We start from the raw sequence: 24,486 nt of genomic DNA on the forward strand, positions 1-24,486 counted from the left end.
CCAGGTTTCATGCATACAAAAAAGAAGTCTGTCTATGCCCTAAGCTGTGAGAAAGCAAATCCTGTGGTGGCACTCGCCACCTGTGCACAAAGCAAGTTCATCAACCCCCAGAGCAGCTATGAACCATTCTCCTGGTCTCCCAGTGCTACCCAGTCCAAACTGGCTCTCCAGGCTCAGGCTGTACGTAGCCAGGGACCAACCACAGCCCTGGTCTGTGATGTTGCATCTCCTCTCTATCACTTTGGTGAAAGCACTGTAAAAAGCACAGTGGTAGGCCGAAGCGCGTGTGCACGCCCGCACCGAACGACAAGGCTAACGTATTTCACCGGTCTGTGTATTTTAGCACCTCTCCCCAGCCAGACCTCTCTGGTCTGCTGCAGCTGCCAGCAGCTCTTAAATGGCTGCGGTCATAGTTTAGACTAAGGGAGGAAGAAGGGAGGGGACGGAAGGAAATATCAATTTAAAAACAATCCCTTTTAAATGCAAGAGAAAATGGAAATTTGTGAGAGATCTTTCTTGTATGAAAAACAGAAAAAAACACCCCTAAACCCGGTAACTCCTGAGTCGGCTGTGCCAGGCAGTGGATTAGCTCTTCCTTTCACACCCTCTCAATCCGGAAACTTGTGATCTCACCAAGTGCTGGAAGGGATTGCTGCTGGCTGCTCCCAGCCCATCTCCCTAGCAGAGGTAACTGAAGTGCTATTCACCAGACGGATGAATGAAAAGTGGAGACGGGTTTCCTTTACTGCTCTTATGCAACATACAGTGCACAGAGCCAGGCATTTCTGCCTGCTAATTAATGGAATTTGAGATGAGCTGAAGCCAGCCTTCTCATTCAGGGCACCTGGGTTGGGGAGAAAGAGAAGAGAGGCAGGATAAACCCCAGTGTAAATCCAAATTCAACGAGCTGCTTTTTCTTATCGAAAGTAAAGCACAAGATGCTTAGTCACTTCAGTGTTGTCAACGCTCCAGTTCTTGGCGAAATCAGCCTGTTTTCAGAAGTCATAGCTTTTGCAGGCGGTTTTCCTCAGCTTTATTTTCAATAAAAAAATCAGTTACTGTTAACCCTCTTTTCATGGAAAAGCTTAAAAAAATGGACATTTGGGAGTCCAGAGGATCATTACTTAATTCAACAGAGAACTCAAGAGTGGGACAAACAAGGAGCAAGCAGCACGGGATCAAAACTCACGCAGTTTCCCAAAAGCGGCTCCGATAAGACCTCCCTTCCCAGCAGAAGCGCCCCTGGGCAGAGATGCTCCCGATGCTCTCCAGGACATTCCCCACGCTCAAATCCAAACAGGAACCTGACACGCTGCAGTAATGGAAAAGCATCACCCAAGGTATTTCAGCTGAAGTAGCCAAGCATTAGCAATAGTGACCAGACAGCTCTGGGACATATTCTTCCAGAATGTGCAGCTTTTGAAGCCATTTTTAAAGCCCCGGAGAGTGAAAGCAGCCTTTTTCCAAGTGAATGACAGGGCAGAGCCGAGGAGGGGAGAATCATGCCTTGGGTCTATTGTGTCAGTGCTCCCCCTCACCCCAGACCAGCCCAAAAATAACAGGGCAGGTACTTGGCTCACTGGAGAGTGAAATTCTGTGTCATTGGGAGTCGCCACTGCAGCGGATCCAAAGTGACTCAGTGGGAGGATGGCAGCTGCAGAGGAGCAAGAAACGACTCACATGGGGGAAAGGAGGCAAAGAGAAACACCGTCCCACCCAGTGCACGTGGCTGGTCCTCGTCCCAGCTCTGACACGCTGGCAGTGGAGAGCTCAGCAAAGGGGCTGTGCATGGACAGGGCGACTACGGCAGCTGAAACATGCCAAGCGCACTGCCACGGAATCTCTGACAAACCAGCTGAGATTCAGTTTCTCTCAGGACAATGCAAGTGCAGTGTCCGTGCACAGGAGGCTCAGCATGTACTTGCAGCTGGGCCGGGGTCACACAGCTCTGCAGAGCCTAACTCTTTCTTTTTAGTGAAAATAAATGTGTTTGTTATTGATACACTTTTTTTTTTTTTTACATCACCAAGTTTCAGGTGACTATATATGCATCTCAAAAACACAATTAAATAATCCAGCTATTTCCACAACAGCCAAAAAAATCTGGGATAAGATAAAAGCAAACTCAGCAACAGCCACTCAGAAACGTTTCCCAAGGCACAGCCAACAAAAACTTGTCAAAGCTCGTAAGTTATGAACTAATTTGCACAGAGAGCGCTCTTTTGGCAGCAGGCAAGCAGAGCGTGTCCCTCAGCTCCACAGCACCTCGAGCAGCCGCACACATGTGGAGACAGCCGCAGGAGATGTGGCAGCGCAGCTCCTGCCCCAGGTCCTGTCACCAGCACCAGTTCGATGCTCTGGGCTCAGGTGAACACTGTCAATACTGGTAGCTGCTCTGATGAGTGAAGGAAAGGAGTTTTCTCAATTACTTGAAATGCTGCACTCCTCCCTTCCCTCTCAGGAAGAAACAAATCCCTAGTTTCCACTATGCTCCCCATTATTTAGATACTTTTTGGCAAGAAACTGTAAGTAACTCAAGCAGAACATACCCCTGTAGAGTCTCATAATGGTGCTCCTCAAAAAGCATCCTTTCAAGGTCCTGGATTACATTTCTCTCTCTTCTCTTTTCTTTCCCTAATCTTCCTCCAGGATACCCCAGTCCTCTGCCCCTTCCCAGTGTTTTAGAGAGTTCACATATTTGCAGGGCTGCTGCTGACTCTCACCAAGGAAAAAAACAGCTGCAACCTCAAGGACAGTGGCATGCAAAATCTGAGCATCTCATGTCCACTCCCTCCGTGATCCCATCTCCCCATTTCTTCTTTCCTCAATGAAATGACTACGATGCTACTTAGAACTTCCTGTAAGGAACAGATCTAAGCTTTGAGTTTGTTTGTTTTCTTAATCCAGTCTTCTATTATGCACGAGCCCTGCCAGCACTTTGAACCCCACTGCCCTAAGCAGTGACATTCAGTAGTACAGATCTTCTCCTTTTGTTGGGAAGCATGTTGGCTGGAGCATCTGGGCATTAAAGAGAAGCACACTGGGGTACTGTCTACCTATTTCAGGCAGCCTTTTTGGAACAGTTGAAAATGACAATTCCCCACCCCCACCCTAAAATACAAATTAGGCAAAAGAAAGCCTACTATTTAACTGACAGCTTAGCAAGTGGCCTTTCCGGCCCTGTGCACCGCCATGTGCCAATTTGGAAATAATTAACAACTGTTTTCATTGAGGGAAGACTGAAGGGAACTGCAACACAGTTTTCCACAGTCTACCTGTGAGGCAAAACTGCTCACCAGCCAGAGGAGCGGCGGTTCCTGCATTGCCTGCGCTTCAGCCTCAGAATTGAAGAATTCGATTTGAGACTGTCCAGAGTAACTTGGAGGGGTTTGCTTCAGTATGCCAATTAATTCCAAATGAATATCAAAACAAAATGTCAATACAGTAAGTTTGTAGTAAATAATTTTTCAGTAAATGTGTCCAGGCCTTGTCATTGTCAGGATTAGTAATGAAATTCTATCTGCTGATGAGGTGAAAATAACACATATTGTACAGTGAACATTTTATAGTGTCTTACTAATTTGGTTCACAGTTTCTCCATAACTTTTATACAGAGCTCTGTCAACGTACCACTTCTGATCCACAACACATACAGTTGCTGTCTACAACCAGGATTTCCCTAGGAGTAGGCTGTGAATCTTGACATGTTCCCCTCAAAAGGCACAATGATTTTTCACAATGTGGCAAAATCCCCAGAAGGACACAAGATCAAACTCTTTTCCTTTATGACTCAACAGGATCCAAATCTGTCCCTCAAGAGAGTAAACGTGCTCTCAGCAACCAACTGTAGCAACAAACCAACTCCTTTCATTAGCTGTGCTCTGCTCCACAGCTGAGAAAATACATCTTCCGCTCTCCCAGCTGCAGAACGCACCTAGCTGAGACTCGCATGACAGTAGGTGAACCTCTGCACACCCACTGTCCTGCCTGTACTCTGGCTCTTAAATAAATAACACTTAGAGACAGCACACAAGGCCATCACTGTCTTTGTTCCATACAGAGAGGGCATTCTCTGCCCTATTCTTCTGGATAAAGGCTGGGGGGGAAAACCGGAGAAGGAAGACTCCTTAGCTTATTATAACTGGTGGATAAAATGCTAGCTCAAATTTATCCATCGCAAGCACACCGCTGCTTGCAATCCTTTCCAGGTTTTGGAGGCATCATTGCTGTCGTCTTCACCTCCACCTCACACTTTGAGGAAGTATCTCTGTCTTGAGTCATTGGGACTGCATTTTCTTTGTTACAGTAAGTGTTCTCAGAATTTTTTATTTACAAAATTTTCAGCCCTCTATATAGCCCTGAGCACATTATTACTGCTGGAGTCATCCCAGATTTGCTAGTTCTTCCCTTGACAGTGATCCTGAGAGTTTGCTGTGCTCTAATCTGAACAGAGAGTCTTCCTGTTAGAAGGCAGGGACAAGAATAAGCAGCACAAGAAGAAATAACTGTCCTGACCACTACTTCTACCCATAAGGCTTATCTGGAGTAAGCCTGGCATGAACCAAAATCTTTGAGCTTCACTGCAGGACAGGTTGCAGAGGACCTCCACTGCCAGAGGCCAGTCTGTGCCTGAACCTGCACACAAGAACCACGGATACAGGATGAAATGGAGGCGTAAAAAATACAAGGGTGGATGCATCTCCCAACAGAAACTGGTACCGGTATCACTAAATAGTCATCTCCGCTTTGCCGCCTCTCAGCCCCATTTCTTGATTTCCCAATCTTGTGGTTTTCTACAAGCCACGAAGGAGGAGATAGGGTTTAGAAATCAACTCCACAAAGACAGGCTGGGTTAAGGATCCAGCCTTGTAATTTTGCATTGAAAAAGGTCCAGCTAATTAATCTGGTTGAGTATCTGCCCAGATATTCTTTGGTATGAAGAACAGGAACTCAGATTTATTTCTGCACTCACATACATGCCCTATCTCCACCCACGCCATGAGACAATGGACTGCAGACAGAGCATATCTGTAATAAGTGGACTGGATGTACCATGAGGCATATTGCCAATTATAAATTAATGAAGTCCAGAAAAAGCAACAATGATCGTTCCTCAGGAACAGTTTCCTCTCATATGGTGACAAAAGAAATCCCATATCAGGGTTATTATATATACCAATTAAATTCTTTAGCTAAAGCAAGAAATTATTATTTTAATGGAGGAAAAACTAGAACATTTGGTTAAAATGTTCTCACAGAAATGTTAATTACCACAGGCATTAAACAAATGGAAATCAAAGCCTACCATTTGTTGAGCACTTTGAAAAGTTTTAATGCAAAAAATGTGCTGGAAAGAAACCTTCTATTTTTCCTTATGAATGAAAGTAAATCCCTGTAAATGAAGCTACATCTATCACGCTGCTAATCAGTCAGCAGCCACAGATGTAATCCATCAATCAAAACTGTTCCTGCACAAACTTTCCATAAAAGATAATGGAATGAATTTGGTTTGTTGGATACCAAAATGTGAAAAGATGCCTGCTCTGCTATTTCATCTCAGAGCCTATCATTCAGAGACAACAATAATGCCTGATGTAACTAATAGAAGTTATGCTTGCAATTCCTCCCATCTTCTACTCTGTGTTTATTCTTCACTGATCCTCAAAGACTGTGAAGAGCTGTGTAAGAGAAGCTGAGAGCTGCTGTGTGACTCCCATTTTTGGAACGTAAACTACCCTGTGCTTCACTGGCTGGGCGTGAGGCTGAGGAAGGTTTTGCTCCTTGGCGGCCAGCGAGTGCTTGAGGTGATGGGACAAGCAGGTCAGGGTCCCACGCACCCAGCACACACACACTGCCTGGGACCTTTCATTATATCTGCTGTAGCACACAATTACATGAACCAAACTTGATGCTGACCAGGAAGATGTCTAGCTCCTACAGACAGACAGAATCGGTACTCTGCCAGAGAGGATCTTGATGGGTAGTGCTTTGAGCCCTATTTATCCTTCAAGAGGTGCCAAGGCCAGTAATGCTACCTCATTTGGTGAAGATTAAAATCTAGAGAAGTGTTTCAGAGGAGGCATCATACTAGATGTTGGAGAAACTCTGGTTCGTTTCTTCAGTGATAAGACCTCTTCTCTTCTGAGCAGCAAATTTATTTATAACCAACCTGAGTTAAAGCTATTAAGAGGCTGTCATAAAATGAAAGCACTGACCAGTACTTTGAAACTCGTAAAAGCAAAGTATCTAATACTAATTCTTGCTGAAGGGTTTCAACATAAACAGATATAGAAACATAAATACACATACTTCTTGTACTCCCCTGGAATGCTTTTGCTCTCTAAGGAAGGTGCCCAATCCTTTTGTCTGCTGCACCTGTGGAACCCTGGATCCTGAACTCCTTCCACTGATTTCAGTAGCTTTGGACCAGATCCAAACTGTCTGAGGTGCAACCTTAATTTGGAGGATAATTTCCTGGAGATAGGAGCACTGTTTTTTTTCTGTATACTGTACAGAAACTCAAACTGACATACTCGGTGATCACCAACAGATAGTTTGCTGTATGTCTAAATACATTTAGACAACTTCTGCCCTCAGATGCCCAAATGTAGTTCTTGCGTTCATAACGATTTGTGGTTCTGTACCATATTTACCCTACAAACCAGAACAATATTAGAAGAGCAAGTCTTGTTTACTTTCTAAGTTATACATTACTTTTTCTATTACCACAGAAAGCTAGTATGATCTGCTGTGTAAATATGCAACACATACTCCTGAATATTTTAAGTTACTGATCATCAACAAATACAAGTAAACCCATGATACTTGCAACTAAAGGCAGAACAGTCAAAATTAGAAATCTCAGCAATCCAGAAACACTGATACTGCAAAATTTGGCTTTGTTGTAATGGGGAACATACTATGGGTTTAAGGTATCTAACAAAATGGAGATTTTACTTTAACTGCTGCCCAGAAGAGAACCGGTGTCATCACTGAAGAAACCAACCAGACTTCTCCAACATTTCTGAGAAAAAGGGAGCTCCTTTCAAATATACTGAGAAGCAAGCTAGCCCCATATTCTCATATAAAGTTTTGGGGAAATGAAAACACTGATGTTAACTCTGCTTTTCATGTCAGGCCACACCCAGGTATTCCTCTGATGCTGGAGAGAGAATCCAGAGCAATCAACTGATGAGAACGTTGTTTTTTGCATTAAATGATGCACATGCAGGTACTCCCACTAACATAAAATGCTGATTGAATATTCTTATATGTTACCTTATAGAGTTGCATATAATTTAAACAATACGAATACTTCTTTTCCTTTCACAACATCTTGTTTTTGTTGAATGCACTAACCAAACAGTAAATTCAATCTGATTTTCATTACAATGAACAATACTCCATGAAGGTGGTATTGACTAGCGCACACAATTCGTTTGGTCTTGGTATATTAAAACACGTATGTATGTTTTGGTCACTTTTCTCCAGGAAGGAAAGGAAGCTATTTTATTTTGCAGCTGAAGAAATCCTGCAACTGTAAAGATGATTTATGCAAGGGGAAAGAAATCATTAATACAATGGAAGAAGAATGAGCTGATACTCCCTCCCTCCACGATAGTTATGCACAGTCCAGCATATGACTGGCAAGAAAAATTAAGATGACAAAGTTACTAATATGTAAAAGATAAAGTCTCCCCAAATCACAGAACATTTGGTATTAAAAACCAAGACAAAACAAAACAAAAAAACCCAAACACCAAGGAAACTAAAGAAAGTGAAATGAGAGGTATTCCTGCTTTCCGGTCCTCTCTCAAATTCCTCTGTTAGTGCTTCCACAAATACAGCCTCCAAGGCCTGACTAACATGCAGCCGTCCAGCAGAAAGAGGCACCTGCAGAGAGCCTTCCTGTGGCACAACCTTGCCTCACCCCAGAATGATTTTAAACACTTTGGCAGCCCAGTCAGACGTTCACACCCAGCTGACTGATTTTGGAGGCTGGGAGAAGGAAGATTTTCACTAGATTTCCAATAATATAAAGGTACAACTACTTTGCAGAATCACTTCTAAAAGCAAGTTGCTGATACAGTGATCTTGGGTATTCAAAGAACAAGAATAGAACAAAGGGGGCCATGAACTTAAATTCTCTAAAGATCACAGGTTCAGTTTAACTTCAGTTTTCTGGAAGTTACCTCACTGATGAAGCTTCCTCTACAGTCAGCGGAGAGGTGGTTAAAACTTCAGAGAGCAACTGCTCTCACTGATAATCTGTTTATGATGGATGGATTGCCCCCTCAAGATGTGAGCGTGTCTTTATGCACCATACGGGGACCTTACATGATTAATTACCTTATTTTCAAGTAGATAAAGCTGAAGAGCCTGTGATTTTTCAATTTGCAAAGGAGAACTCTACAGGGAATGTGAACAAAATTTATAGAATTGCAAGAAAGACAGATAAACTGAAGGGGATATTCCTTCACCAAATGCGGACCACAGAAGTGCAGAGGCCAGTGAAGAGAAAGCAATCATTCCCTGAGGGGCCAACTGGAAGAATCGCGGCAGAACTCTGAAAAATCATGGATTCCATCATCCTAGCAGTTCCTGGTAATTTAGAAGAACGGAGAAGGAAAGCGGTGCAACTTCTCACAATTCTGCCAATCCTCTGTTTGACTTGTAAGACTAACTTTTATGGAGGGTGCAAGATGTGCATCACGATGGAGATGTTCTGCTTACTTCTGTAGGGTTGGCTACATTATACACTGACATGATGAGGACTGTCAGGGTCTGGGTCTTCATTGCTTCCACACTATTCTCAGAGAGCCAAAGCTCTATAAATCAAACAAGGCAGAACTTTATTGCATGGAGACAAGATGAAGACGTAGCCAATCTGTCTGATGATAAATGTAACATACTCCTGTTATACACAGACTACTGTCAGTATATATTGACCATGTTATATACTGACCACTGCCTTCCAAGTCCTGATATATCAGATTTCCCATTTGGGATGTTTAACCAAAATAAGCGTTCACCTTTAAAATAATGTTAAGCAATAGCTTTCCACGTTACCTTCCAATGTGTACTACCACCTCAGCCTACAGCCACTGTTCTTCCTTCAGTATAGGATTTCAAGTTGTTTGACTCTACCCTGTTTATTTTACACAAATGCTATTCCTTTCTTACAGATGGATACGATCTGTTGAAGACCTGGAACATTTTATCCCATAGCAAAACTCATTCAAAAGTACCATCTGTTCTTCCTGCAGGGGCACAGTAATGCCAGAAACTGTTTAACATTCCATAAATAAAGACCATATAACGGATAGCTCATTGTTAAAGTGAAGCAAGGAATCGTTTGGAACCTGATGACGGATATTTTGCTGGGATTTTGCCTTAAAAATAGTATCCAATGTAATTTTTTTGGTTTGCTTCTTTAAAAACTTCACATTCAACATTAAACAGCAAAGGCATGTCACAATCTAGACCATCTTAATGCCTGGCTTCATCCCCACTTCCATCAGTGTCAGCAGGGTCCTTTCTAATAACTTCAGGGGAAGGCTTGGACTGGGCCAATGGGTTAGAACAGATTCACTGAAAAACCAAATTCTGTTCTCATTTACCCCAGTATGTGTCTGTTGTATCTGCATGATACACTTCCTAAGAGAACAGAACTCAATCTTCAAGTTTAAAAGCCATTAAAATATGTCTTATTGAATAGATGTTACACTAATATATCACACTCACACACACATACACACACGGCTCCCCACCCCGCATTTTACTTATTGGTAAGAAACCCTAGCCAGAAATGAACTGCCATTTGCTATTCCTTTGTACATCCAAATGCTAAGACATGCAGATGTTTAATCAATAAAAAGGCTGGACATAAAATCCTGCTCTAAGTATGTATCATTTGAGTCAACATTAAAACAGCCTTCATTTGCCATTCATACAGAGAAACCACAGATTAAAAAAAAAGTCTACAACAAAAAAATAAAACATGCACAAAAGAAATCAATAGTGCTTAATTGGAAATAAATGGCATTATAAAATCCTCCACCCAAGAGTGGGACTCAAGTGGCACTCTGCCCAGTTCTCTGGGCTTCCTGGGGACAAGCAGTCCTCCCTAACATGCAACTCTTGTCACACGCGCTGGGAGCTGCGTGTGAGCTGTGCTCCAGCAGCTCAATTCAAAAGTTACACTTCTTAAATCAGAAAACTACTATATACCAGTGCATATCAAAACCCGCTAGTGCAACAGATAAGCAGATGACACACGCTCTAAGTGATAAGAATTATCATCTAAAAATTGAGCTATTTAAGCCCATAAAGTCATTATTTAAGACTATGTATGTAAGCGTATACAATTATTATCATCTCTTTGTGAAGCTCTCACATTGCATTATTGCTATAATAAAACTTGCAGAAGCAAAGCACTTTTAGCCCAACCATTACTATTCCCACAGACAACGCATATATTTTTCCATCACATCAGATCCTGGATGGTGGGGGAAGGGCAGGAGTGGCGGGGAGGTGGAAATGCAACTTAAGAAGTGGTAAGTGTGTCAAAATCTAAATTACTTGGAGATATTTTGCAGCACAATCATCCTTTATGCTTGTGCAGCTCGGCTCACATGGCTCACATTCAGCCTGTCACACTGAATCATTGCTACTTCTTGACTTACATTAACAAAAACAAACCTAACTTTCGCTTCAGTACATGAGGTAAAATGCTCTCTGAATTCCCAGTCAAAAGGCCAGAAGAAGCATTAGAAATAATTGTTTTTGTAAGAAGCTCACTTCTGAGGAGAAGATAAAAAAAAGTCCATGAAGATCTGACTAATAGCACAAACACATGTGTTGCTTACGGAGTATTTTGTGAAAAAAATCCGTACTGCAAAAAGCTTTGTCCATGAGCAGAGTAGACACAGCTTTAGCAGTCTTAACTAACAAAGCAAATCCGTCCCCATCTACTTAAGTCTTTAAACTCTACCAAACAGAAGATATTTAGCAAGAGCTTTAGAGTCTGATGAACAGTTAGAAAGTAAATCTGAAAACAAAGTACAAAATCAAAGAGAAACACAGCAAATACAATCTTTGCAACTAGCAGAACACAAGGCACAAAGCAAAGCCAGCACTCAAACAAAGTTATTTTACACTTCTCCCAGTAAATTTGCAACAAATGTCCAGTTAGGAAGGATTTCTGCTGACCTGTGGATGTGCAGCAATGTAGATGCAGTGAGTTTTCCTATCACCTTTTGTTCCCAGCCATGTCAGCTGTGCTCTGCTCCAAGTGCTGCTCACACTCCCAAATCCCCTTTTCCAGCTCTATCTTAGGAACTGCCCAGATTTTGTAGTGTAATCTGAGCAGGGAAGTACCATGTGCCTATGATATGGTTAATTCACTTTTTACCCCCCGCAATGCCTAAGGAAGCTGCTTCACATTTCAAAGCCGTGCCTGCAGCCGCCTGACCCAGGTACAGCCCGGGCAGCACTGGGGCTGCCTCCTCCACCCAAACGGGGCTGTTAAACAGCTCGCTCCCACCTACCAAACCCTGGGATGGGGTATTCACTGGGCCGCTGAGGCCGTTGTCTCCCTTTCCCCGGGTGCCCAGCGCACAGGGGACTATAGCCCCCACATCAAAGGGGGCCAGCCCTCCTTGCTCCGGGCCACCACCACCACAGGGGCCATCGCCATCCCCATGGCCACTACCAAGGCTCCCCACTGAGATAGCTCTGGTAAAGCCCAGTGAGGCCCCTTGAGACCCAGCGAAGCCTGGGCATCTGGTCCAGGATCTTTGGCAACAAAGACATTACATGGGTTGGGCTGCAAGACTCCCATCCGTTCCTCTCCAGTGTTGCCATCAGCTAAGTGAGAAACAATCTCCGTTTTTTTCTGCTAACGGAAGAAACCTTTCTACTACTACTACTACAAAAAAAAAAAAAAAAAAAAAGGCTCTAAACTTTCTTCAATTAATTCTTCCGTTCTATTGTTATTCATCTAATTCTGTTTTGTACTTGCTATCGTCATCATGCTTAGTGATGAGAAGACTACACTCCAAAGAAGGAAATGCCTCTTCTTCACAAATTCTGCACAGGTAAGAGTTAAACCAGCTGCAAAGCTGCATACACCAGAGAAGGTGCAGAGAAGAAGGGGTATAGTCCTCAAGTCCTGTCACTCCTGCTCGTCCAGCCCCAACCACACCATCAGGTCCTAAGTGCCACGCACCAAAACCCAGGTGATTAACAACTAGCACCAACCTGGCGTAGGCTTTTCGTGAATGTTTAGGTCTTGAAAAGGGCAAAGTGCAAACTGTCAATGGTTGTGCTATTCCCCAACTTTTTTGAAAGCAAATTCCATGTAATGCCAATGTCAGTGTTGTCAATGTCTCAAATGCTGCTAAATCAAATTATGCAGGGAGGCTGAAGGAGCCCCACTTGGCAAAGAAACGGAAGGTTTTATTATTCTCTCTGCCAACCCTAGGCAGATGGGGGGAACAGCTATAGCTGCTTTTAAACAGCTGAGAAAGGGCTCCTAAAAGAGATTAAAGGGGAGCAAGAGTCAGGGATCTTGGAAAAGGAAGGATGTAAGACACAAAGATGGCAGAAAATAGAGAAGCTTTGGGGGCACTTTTAACTCTTGGCCAGAAGGCAGCAAAGCAATTTCACGTAAGAAACCTGCTTTTTAAGTTCTTGGCCTTGTGAGTAACACCTGCAAATGCCTTGTGTGGGATTTCTAACAATTGCATTATGCATCTGTGGAGTTTTCCTTTCTTCAGACCTTTCCCAGACCTTTATTCTAAAGCAAAGGTGTTGGTTGCGCCTTCCCTGTTGCATAATTTACTGAAACCAGTTACCTTTGAAATCAGCATGTGTGTAAAGTAAAACTTGAAATAATGTACTATATAGGAATATTTCAGAGAAAAATATACATTCTTCAATAATGAATTCAAGATCTCAGCTCAGAAATTTTATCTTGATCAGTTATAATGACAATTGCTTACAAAAAAGTAACAAAAAGGAAGTGAAGTGATCTCAAAGGTCAGGAATTGCGGCCAACAGACGTCTCTCTTGCTGGCTGTCTGCACTTACGTCCACAACTCGTACCGCTGCCAGGCACAGGCATCATCTCCATTGTGCCCTGAGCGGTGCTCCGTGGTCCTCACCCCATTAAATGGGACTCTACGCTCCTCATCCCTGATTCGTGTCGGTGACCCCTCTGATTCCTGTGCACCTCAAGCCCTCCAGGTCAGGGCCAGGCAGCGAGGGCTGCAGAGCTAAGGCAGGTTACAGCTAACTGTAGGAAGCCAGCTCTTCGCTGCTTAATTTCATTAGCCTGTAGAACAGGCTATAATTTGCTGAAATGACGATTAATCAGATCTTATTTTTCTCTAAGGCAATTAATGAACAGCCAATTAAGTGTCTCAGTAATTCTGAAATAACAAAGGAGTACTTTTCAGAGTGACAACTAGCAGCTACTTAACAGCGCAAGCTAGCATCACAGTAAAAGCCAGTCTGGCTGAAAGGGCAGAAGAGACGTGACTAGAAGGTCCTTTCACCCACATCGTCACAAAACCACCGTTTTTTTCTGGTTCAGACAGTCCCTTAGAGCTCAGAGGCCCTGTACTGGGCTGAGCGTGCCAAGTGTAGGTGCACCCCCCCCCCCCCACACACACACTGCTTGTTCCCAGGGCTTTGCTTTTTCACCCCCCTTCCCAGCTGCAGCTCTGCAGAGGGAACCGACCACTGCCTCCAGCCCATCCCCTGCGCCCGTTGCGGCTCCTCAGGCCTGTAAATGGCGAGGAAGGCCAGGGAGCACTCACAGTGCCGCACAGCCAGGGCAGGGGCAGCTCCGGCTGGGATGCCCGGGAGAGAGGGCAGGATGCTGCTATAGCAGCCCAACATCCAGCTGGAAGAGCCTGGGCATCCAGAGCCTGCAAACTCAGTAGGGCAGCGACTGTCTATCTTGCGGTTCAGTTCATATCTTTAACAGACTCCAAACAAATCCGTGAATGCTTAGGTTTGATCATATAAATCAGGGTAAGATTAAGACATATAAACACAACTTAGTGCAGTACCCAAAAAGCAAGGAATGACATTTTTAAAAGAATCCATAATCTTGGTTTTTGAAGAATTTCTTCAGTGGGAATTGTGCTGGAGCAAAGAATGCAAAACTTACAAGCTTCCAAGAGGGGGTCATGTGAAATTACTCTACTTCAAGATTTTTCCAAATCACTAACATTTTGATTCTGAAGAATTTTTGTAAGAATCTGCCAACAAACCATTTTTCACCATCAAAACAGACAATTTTTTGAGGTTTCTAACTGTCCTTCTTTTTACATGTTTAAAAGAAAAAGATTTTGTAGAGAACTTATGCAATTTCTATAGAAACTTCTGCAATCCACAATGACGTTGCATATTTTTTCAAATAAAAAGCAACCCCCCTCAAAAAGAACAAAGAACATCCTTTGTTTCAGACAAAGAATTTCAGGAGAAACCACAAAATGTTCAAGCAAAACATTAAACATTTGATTTTCCACCCATTTTGCCAACAGTCTAAGTTTTCCCATAGTTCTAATATCAGTGTCAATAAGGAGGGGAAGGGAGGTAGGTCAGATGGACGACACTCACTCTGCAACTTAAAATCTGTGCTAATTGAACGAGGATGAAAACAGGATGTGATTTGCAGACAGCATTTTTCTTCTTTAACTTTGCTTTTCTTTTAATGAGGAAACAAGACCTACTTAATCTACCCATCAGGAAAAAATGCCATTGAAAAACAACTAGAAGTTTTTACTAGTATTATTACACAAATCCTGGGCTCTGCTCCTGCCCAAGTGCTTGCCTGCAAACACCTAGCTCTTCACCCCATCCTAGTGACTAATGTGAATGTGACATGCTTTGCACTCTCAGGGCTAGGGCCCAAACATAAGGATGTTACTGATGGCAGATGTTTCGTAGTCTCTTTAAATGAGCTTTAGAAAAGAAGGCTTAAAAAGAAATGGAAACATTTCAAACCCAGGGGTGACTATTTTATTTAAAACACACACATACTTGCCTGACACACTTCACTGCCTATTTTAGTGGGTTTTTTTCCAGTGCAAAGACATATCACAATCATGGCAGCACGTGGAACTCCAGCAGCATGTTAGAGTACAACAGTACTGCACAAGCATGCAATAAAATGCTATTCCTAGCCTCAGAGACAAGCAACCACAAACTATAGAACTGTAACCAAGAATTAGAATTAAATATATGCAACTGTCTAGTCTAGAGATACGCTTCATTTTCATGATAAACACCAAAAAGTGCTAATTTATTTTTTCACTCTTTACAGAAGGAGAGATTTTAGTACATGTAAGTATATACCAGCGAGTTTCCTTTTTGATTACTAGCATCTTAGTTCATTCTGTTTAAATGTAGGAATAAAAGTGATGCACTCAAGTTAACCTGTTTGCCCAGACAGAATAGATATTATTATGTTCTTGTTCTTTTACACATCCTAAATATTCAGACACTTGTAACACTCCAGGGTACAGTGTACTATGTCAACACTTCGAGAAGAATGCAAAAATCTTAATAAAAATGAAGAGAGATTGCTTATCAATGTGCTCCTGCTATTAACGTCTGCATTTTAGAAAAGTCTACAAATTATTACAAACACTTCCCATGGGACATATCCTTCTAGATACGCAAGCAGCCATGCCAGGAACCAAATAGCATGTCACAAAGCAGATCGCATTTTTGGTTCTGCTCTAAAGGCAAACTAATGTTTGAGAGCATACTGCAGTTCCTCTTACTGAGTGGATCCATTTACGCTGTTTACCAATTCGGAACTCAGGGGTAATCTCCCAATCAATCTGCTCTGTACAGTATCAGATTATATCCTTTCCAAGTGGCCATCCAATTTCTAAACATTAATCATACCCAGTCTTTCAAGATTATCAGATGGTATGTTATATTGATTATATGACAGAGCTCCATGCACGAGGCTGATTAGTTTAGAATAGGAAAACATGACAGGCTACCAAATGTAAGTGTTCTTGTTACAAAAATTGAATAAGTAAAAGATAAGCGTCAACAGACCCGGTAGAGCCACTGGGCATGCCTCGGCAGCTCAGTAAGAAAGATGTTCTCCTTCAGTAATGACTTGATTAGGCTGTTAGTAAGTCCGTGGTGACTCTCTGCCCTCTCGGCTGCAGCTGTGCTGGTGAGGAGACCTTCAGCTGCCTGTCCTTACACCCAGCAAGAGCCCAGCTCCCTTCAGATGTGGCTGGTCGAGCAGCCTCTCAGAGTCCTCCCTAATTCACTTCAGGAAGGAAAGAGACAAACCCCAAAGCCAGCAGGATTATCTTCAATAGTCTAATTAGTGGCTTGAGATAATCCACTTGATTTTGCCTAAAGCAAATTAGGAAGTGCTCATGTGAACTATGCAACTAGCAGATAGGAGGACTTACGTACTGCCAGGAGGCAGTGACAGCAATGGGAGGCAGTGACCAGGCACAGCCAATACCAGAGGAAAAAGTCTGGTAGCAGTCAGAGGGGTCGGATATCTGCAGAGATGCCCACCCTTGACTCCATCCTCAAGGGGTTTCAGAAGAAGGTGCAAGCCAGGTCCAATAACTCTGCCCAGTAGAGTTGCTAGCATCTTTTCTGCCAACTCCATTAAAAGCCAATAATACATTCTGCAAAGCAAAACTATATTAAAAATGAAACAAAATGGGGCTTTGGTATCAAAACTAAAATCTGGTAGTCTGTTCCCATGCAAAATCCATCATGAGTGATACATTTGTGGAGGACAGCTGGAACAAATCCATGACATTTAATGACATGGTAAAAGCAAACCTTGAGCAAACAACTTTAAATCATTTGAAATACTACTGTGAATAGATGAAACTTTACAGCGCTCACGTTACAATAATTAATCATTTCTAACAGTGTTTTTTAATTCTTAAAAAAAAATCATCATTTGCAGAAGTGATTTTTTTTTTTTCCATTCTGGCCATATATTTAAAGGAGCATTTTCCTGTGAAAAGGTTTCAGGCTACAAAACACTTCAGAGTTTTAAATGTATTCTGTTTCTCTCCTATCTAAAGATTCATGACACCAGCAAAACAGTGTTTTTCCACCTTCCATCTTCTTTTTTATAATCAACCTGGCCTTCAAAGCCCACTGCACAGTACGGAAAAGCAAAAGTCCTAGAAGTTGTTTCTATAAAACACTTGAATGGGATTGTCACAGAAACACAGACAACAAATTGCCTTTTAATTTAAATGGGAATTCAAATCTCATAGGCATCCTCTAAGTCTCTGTCCATGCATGCATATCCAGTATCATCCTAAATGGTTCGCAAATCCTCAGGTAAAAGCACAGGTCTGTCCTTCCACGGGTAAAATAGCTGTTCAATCTGAACCACACAGACACCCTTAAGGAGTTCAGCTGGTCCCGCTCCTGATGGCTGCCGCAGAGCACCAGTGACCTGTGAAATTTCCCAGAAAGAACTGTTAATGGGACCTGAGCTAAGAGCTGGGGGATAGGTGCCAAGCTGAAATGATTTAGGACAGCAGGAACATGAGTGTAAGGGGCACATCTTAAGCTGATTCTGTCTGACAAACGTGGTTAAGTTGATATTCAACAAATGGCTCAGCTCTCATTTAAGTAATGCCTGGGGGACACACAGACGGTCTCTCCTGGATGTGGCTATAGCAGGAGTTGGCCGAGGACCAGCAGCTGGCTGGTAGTCCCCCACCGCATGTCTGGCAGGAGGGACAGAGAGAACATTCACTGTGCTAGTGCAGACTCAGCTAATTTAAGTCAAAAACAAAGGTGGTTTGAGCTAACCTGGCTGACTTTGCAGTGAGGTGGATTAAGAACACCATAAGACCCCTTCTGCCAGCTCTGTTGGGGATATAATCTTTGCTGGTTATATTTTCTACTTCCAAAAAGTCATGTATCCATGCCCCAGGAATTGCTTTTTCTCTCTTTCTCCATGACAAGTCTAGACACAACCACATTAAGATCCTTCTTTGACTATACATGTACAGGTCTAAGGGGTTAGCAGTAACTAAAATGTTTTGTGGATATAGGAAAAAATGAGCTCCTTGTCTCCAAGGTGTGCTCACTGAATAAAGTCAAGAGTGAAAACCAGAACTGAACTAAAAGAAGTTTCATGCTAAGGATCAAAAAAAAGAAAAAAAAAAAAAAAAAAGACATTCCTACCAAAATAGGCAGGAAAGAGTCTGTGAGGTGAAAAGGGACACTTTTTAAAACTTCACATCACAAAAAGGAGTGTGTGATGTACTTCTTCATGACTTTTTCTCTCCAGCGTCCCCTGACCCCAGACCACCTCCAGACCACAGAAACAGCACGTCCATCCATCGTATCTGGGGCTGGACGTGCAGCTCTACCATGGTGGGATCGCCAGCGCAGAAGCACTTCTCACGCTCCTGTCTCCACCCACGTCTCTACAATACCGGATTCCTGGCACTGGTTTGGACAGCTCGGCAGTCATTGCCTGCCTTCATTCATAAAAATGAGACCACACTGATGAAAGCCACAGGCTCTAGTGCACCCAGCAATAAATGTCAGTGACATCTCCTGATCAAACATTTACTTCCACAGCCACCCCTACGCGGGAAGCCTGGAGGTCACATCTGAACAATGAAGTCAGGGAGAGTTGCATGCATGGATCAGTGACAGTGCTTAAACTTCTCCCTGATTTTGGATTCAATCCACAATATTCATTAGCAAACAAGACAGACAGGAATGTATGTCGTTCTTAAAGCAGACCAGGAGATGTAATTAATGCAGCTTAATTTTCATGAATAATATATTAGGTTTTTAACACACAAGAATGGAAGGGTAACTCAAAGGGTCTGGTCTTGCTCTGATCATGTTCAGCAGAAGGAGTGGATCCACGCCACAAGTGAGCTGCAATTTCTTCATATCTAAGTGGGATATATGTTTTTTTTCAACAGTTTGATTTCTTACAAAAAGACCACAATAATGTAAGCAAGAGAAAACAAACCACTTTTTGGAAAGCCCCTTTTAGAAGTCTCTTTCTTTTAGCTCCTGATCTATATGAACATGGAATTGGAAAAGGACCTCTTGGGATATTAAATCCAGGCCCCTGTTATTAAAGGCAACATGTCACTTCCAGCAAAAAGAAAGGTTAATATTATGCCAATGAGCTGAAAGGAAATCCAAATTTCTAATGCAAGAGAATGAGGGGAAAAGCTAAACAAAAGTGAATGCGTGAGACTGTATGACTATATAAGAGCCTTATTCTAAACACACGGGCTGTTGGTACATCTAAGAGGAGATAAGAGGCAGAATAATTAAGAGTCAAGGTTCTTTCTGCCACTAGGGATCTGCATACAACTTAGAAAAGAAACACTTCAGTACAGTTCAGCCCTGGGACAGGGGAGGAAGGGGAGATCCCGGCAGGCACAGCCCTCTCCTGCGGCAGTGTGAGGCCACCTGAGATCATGGTTGCCCTAAGGTCAAAGGCTCATGGAAGAGGCAAGCAGCCCTGGCACTGGTGGGCCAGCTAGCAGCAGTCTGGTTTCTTCAGAGTATGATGCTGAAAAGCCAGAAGGCAGCTGTAGGAAAGCATGTGCCCACGGTAAGTCTTTCAGCAGCCACAGAAATCTCTGGATAGTTTAAGGGACACTTCTGGTTTTGCCAGAAGCAGTTAAATCCCACCTCTTAGCCACAAACTAGGGGAAGAAACTCCCAGGCATGGAAAAATTTCCAAAGAACAGCTTGGAAGAGAAGACCAACACTGTAAACATTTGTCATCTCCCGGAATAAAGGAAAGAAGGCAGCTGTGAAAGGCATGGTTTTGTTTGTGGGCTTGGTTTGGCTTACAGGGGATGCAAAAATCTAAGGGCACAAGGATGGCAAGGAAGGACAGCTGAGGTAGCCTCCATACCCAGCAGTCTCCATGCAGGCTTTGAGAACTGAGAGCAGATACCAGACACTACAGCAATGAGAGCCATAGGAGCCCTTAGAGGTTCCAACACACACCAAAAAAGGCACAAAAAGCATAATTTTTAACATGGAGTGAAAGCAGGTCACAGCCTGGTGGTGGGATGTAACTACTTGGAGTTACTCCCACAGCCTGCAGAAGGCTCCGGGGAGACCTTATAGCAGCCTTCCAGTACTTGAAGGGGGCCTACAGGAAAGACGGGGAGGGACTCTTTAACAGGGAACGTAGTGATAGGATGAGCGGTAATGGTTTTAAACTGGGAGAGTGTGGATTTAGATTAGATGTTAGGAAAAAATTCTTCACTGTGAGTGTTGTGAGACACTGGAACAGGTTGCCCAGAGAAGTTGTAGATGCCCCATTGCTGGAAGTGTTCAAGGCCAGCTTGGATGGAGCTTTGAGCAAGCTGGCCTAGTGGAAGGTGTCCCTGCCTATGGCAGGGGGGTTGGAACTAGGTGATCTTTAAGGTCCCTTCCAGCCCAAACCATTCTATGATCCTATTCTATACTCTCTGCTCCTGCGAATCCAGAGGAATGGACATCCGCAGGGCTGGGGCGGTTCTGGCAGCGTGGAAATGCCCCAGCACTGTCCCTCCTGTTGATGAGGAACTGTCCAGCAAAACACTGTATTTCCAAAAAGTGTAGTAACAGGGCTCAGTACCAACCAGAGAGATAGCAGTTGAGAAGATGCCATTTCCTCACTGTGCTGCTGCTCTATACCAATCTACCACCAGAGCCAAAAGCCAGCCTGGGATGTCTGGTGGGCTTCACCTCGCGCATATGCAGGAGTAAAGCTACACTCATGAGCACTCCGGTGCAGACTCCTGTGTGCTCATGGGTCTTTTCCAGTGGGCCAACTGATCCTCAGGTATGCCCACCCAACCAGCCCTCAGGTATGTGGGTTGTTGTTGCTTTCTCATGCTGCGTGCCTGAGTGGGACAGAAGGTGCCAATGGCACCGGAATGTCAGCTTTAATGCCACCAAGCACCATGGGACTCGCTGCCCATCATTGCCCCTGAAAGGCTACCTACCACTCAGTGCACAAAATTGCCTAAAGATGGCTTCTTCCAGCTTCAAGTAGATCAGATAAATTTAGAAGTATATAATGCCATGTTATCACCTAATGCAACTGAAAAGGTGTTAAAGTGGATGTATGGACAGATGGAAGGAAAAGAGTGAGATCTCTCCAGTCACAGAAACGGATTTGAATTAAAAGAAAAAACATTTTTCCTACTATTTAAATACACTGCAAGGCTAGCATTCACCTATTATTTATCCCAGTATAGCTTGCAAATCAGCTTACTGCAATATGCTCAGACCAGCAGTCCCACAAAAGTGGAACCCCCGAGGAGCTACCAGGACTGAAGGCCTCAGCTGCTTTGCCATCAGTTTCTTGTCTTTACTGGAGAAGGTAAAGCACCAGCCACCACACTGAATTCAATAAATCCTGCTCAGAGCCTTGCTTGTGAGACAGAATACATGGATACAATTAAAATAATATGGTTGTTGAAGAACCAGGCAGCGCTGGAAAAGGTTTGCCAACACAGTAATGCCAATTAAGGGTGTGATTTTTGGATGATATTTTTACGCCAACACCAGCCCAATTAATGCTGGTGTAACTGTCTTCAAAGTGATTTTGAAGGTCCAGATGACTCCATTTGGGAAAAGAAGCAGTTAGAAGATCCTTTTTTGGCCTCTGCAGGCCCCATTCTGCCATTAGAGGAAAATCTTTCATATTTAAAATGGTTTCATCCATTCCACTAATAAGAGTGTTTTATGTCTAGAAAGCTGTATCTTTCTCAGATAATTTTACACCCATTAACTATATACCATAAGCCGTAGTTTTTGTTGTTAAATGACAGACTAACCAAGTAAAGCCACATTTATGGGATGTGCCCATAGCCTCCCTCTGCAACTGAAAGGACAAGGATGCCTAAAACAAAGATGTCCCATGAGGAGGAGCAGGAAAGGAGAGAATCCAGGTGCTGGTGTCTGTTAGAAAACCCTGGGAACAGATACACTCTCAAGCACCACCTCTCTACTCATCACCTATGGGTGCAAAGAAGCAAAACTCAGTACTAATATAACTCGGCAAAAATAACATCTTTTCCTTCAGTACCAAAGGCTTAGAGAAAAAACTCAATGCCAGTGTGGCCCAGTAAGCTCCAAGGACCTTCCTGCAGGTGGTACAGACCGTGCGCCCAACCCCACCGCCTCTGGCCTCCTTCCCCGCGGGTGGCTCAGCTCTGGGCGGACCGAAAGGCTCCAGCACAAGCCTTTGAGTGACAAGACGAAGAGATAAGGTGAGGGGAGTCATGGGGGCAGAGAACAGGCTGGTTCTCGCTCAAGCCCTGAACATGCCGTGGGCAATTCTGCTGCCAGCGGCTGGATTTCTCCACCGATCCTGCAAGCCTGGTCCCCCAAATGTCCCCGACAGAGCCCCCTGTTCCACTCTGCCAGGGAGGCAGCCGGCGAGCGTTCACACCCAGAGCTGCTCGCTCCAGGAAAAAAAAGCACACCAGCAAAAGCAGGCAGAAAGCACTTTTCTTAGTTATCCCATGTATTTTCTCCTCTTCCTTTCAAACTTCCCCTTGGTTTTCTTGAAGCTCACACCAGGCGAGCAAGCCTGCACAACTCGGAGAACGCATTTATGGAGCAATTTTGCCAGATTTCCCCCCACCTCCAAATGACATTTGATTTGCAAACACTCCCACCGAACCGCAGCCCGCTCTCGCCTCCACCCAGGGAGTTGTTTTCAATAAAGCAACAGCTCTGAAACATCCACGGCAACTTTTTTTCTTTGACAACTTGCCACTTTCAGAACAACAGAAAAAAAAAAAAAGAGAAAGAGAAGAGAAACAGCGTAAGGAAATATTTGCACATTAGTCCCAGTAGCCGGCAAAGGGCTCTGGATCGCGTCCCCCGCACCGAGGGGCTGCAGCCGGCTCCGCTCCGCCCGCCACCGGCACCGGGACCGGCGGGCGGCCCGGGACCTTCCGCCGGGCTCCGCGGGGGCGGCTCAGCCCTGCACCTCCGCGGAGCGGAGCGCCGGGGGGCCGATCCGCGCCCGGGGGCTCCGCGCCCGCGCTCCCCCGCTGCTGCACTTACCGCCCCGCTCCGCGCCGCGCTGCTCCGCTCCGCTCCGCGGGGGAAGGGGCGAGGGGACCCCGGGAGCCAGAGGGAGGGGCCGGAAAGCTGCGGCGGGGCAGACCGGCGGCGCGGGGTGTTTGTCGAACCTGACACCGGGGGCTGCTGCTGCTGCCGCCGCCGCCGCCGCCTCCGCACCGCGCTCCGCACCGCGGCCGGCGGCAGCCCCGGCGGCAGCGCGGGCCGGGCGGGAGGCGAGCGCCCGCCGTCCCGGGGAGCCCGCGGAGCGGGGCTGGACGTACTGAAACAATGAGATCGGCTGTTTTATAACGCTCACGTGGAGGAGAAAAGTCTGCGTCCTATTTCCTGGGGTTTGCAATTCAAAAAAAAAAAGGGGGGAAATAAAAAAGCGGGGGGTGAAAGCCGAGCCCCGCGCCCGCCGTGGGGCTGAGGTGCCGCACCTCCTGGGTTTGCCCAGGTTAAGCCCGCTCACTCGATCAAAGGTGGCTTCGAAATTGTGCGAAGAAGCGCTTTCAATTTTCTTTTAGTCCCACTGCTGCTTACTGAGATCTAAGTGGCCCCAAACTTACCTCGCCGTAAGCCACCCCGGAAGCATTTAGTGATTTTGATCCTAATCTTTACATCGAGAGGGTCCAGTTGTCACATTTATATGACAATAGAGACTGTTTATAGCAACCCATCCTGGTATGAATTAGACACAAGTCCCTGGGAAGAACAAAGTCAGTGCAGCACTATGTCATCAAGAAAACATCCCTCAGAGGGTCTTAAGAATAACCCAGGGTGCCTTCTCCCAGCCAGGCAGCAGGGATGTGCCTGCAAGCACAGGGGGCTCGCTCAGAGGGAGCCTGTCTCACTCTGGATGGGGAGCTCTGGGACCTCCCTTTGGGGCGCCAGGCTCAGCTCCCCCCTGCATTTCTGCCCCTTCAGCACAAGCCGTTTCCAGCCCTTAGCCTGGCTGTGGGGCCAGCCCTGAACCTCTGCGACAAGCGCCTGGGGCAGGCAGCACAGGGAGACCCCGCCGGGCTGTTTTCCCACTGCAGAGCTCCTCCATCCTCTCGGGCATTTACTGGTGGGAGAAAGGGACTGACCAAACACTCCCTGCACATCCAGGCCTCACCGCTGATCCTGTTTGATGCCCACCAAAGCTGTTGGCAGAGGGCAGCTCTGCCCAAGCCTGCGTGGCACTCATCAGCCCTCAGCAAAATGGCTCTGCACCACCAGCTTGCCCCTAGCACAGGCAATGTGGACAGCTGCCTGGAGCAACCGGCTGATGGACGTAGCAGAGCACCCGCGGTCTGACTGCCGCGTTTGCCTCTCCCAGCAACCCAGGGATGGAGCAGCACCTACTGCTGCAGTCAGAGGTGGTGGCTCCCTGCAGTGCTCGGTCATCTT

The 24,486-nt window shown here is 44.9% G+C and overlaps 1 protein-coding gene across 2 annotated transcripts in view; it reads right to left on the bottom strand.

Moving 5' to 3' along the window:
* Positions 1 to 23,227, bottom strand: part of FBLN2 (fibulin 2) — a 109,274-nt gene extending 86,047 nt beyond the window's left edge. The window contains exon 1 of one of the 2 annotated variants that reach the window (XM_052778413.1): positions 23,095 to 23,227. The gene's annotated coding sequence lies outside the window, so the exon portion shown is untranslated. Of the gene's footprint in view, positions 1 to 11,211; positions 11,331 to 23,094 lie in introns of those variants that run through there. The other variant, XM_052778415.1, reaches the window with a different exon arrangement.
* Positions 23,228 to 24,486: the final 1,259 nt, after the last annotated feature.

This window comes from Harpia harpyja, chromosome Z, assembly GCF_026419915.1.
Source record: "Harpia harpyja isolate bHarHar1 chromosome Z, bHarHar1 primary haplotype, whole genome shotgun sequence".
Lineage (NCBI taxonomy): Eukaryota > Metazoa > Chordata > Aves > Accipitriformes > Accipitridae > Harpia > Harpia harpyja.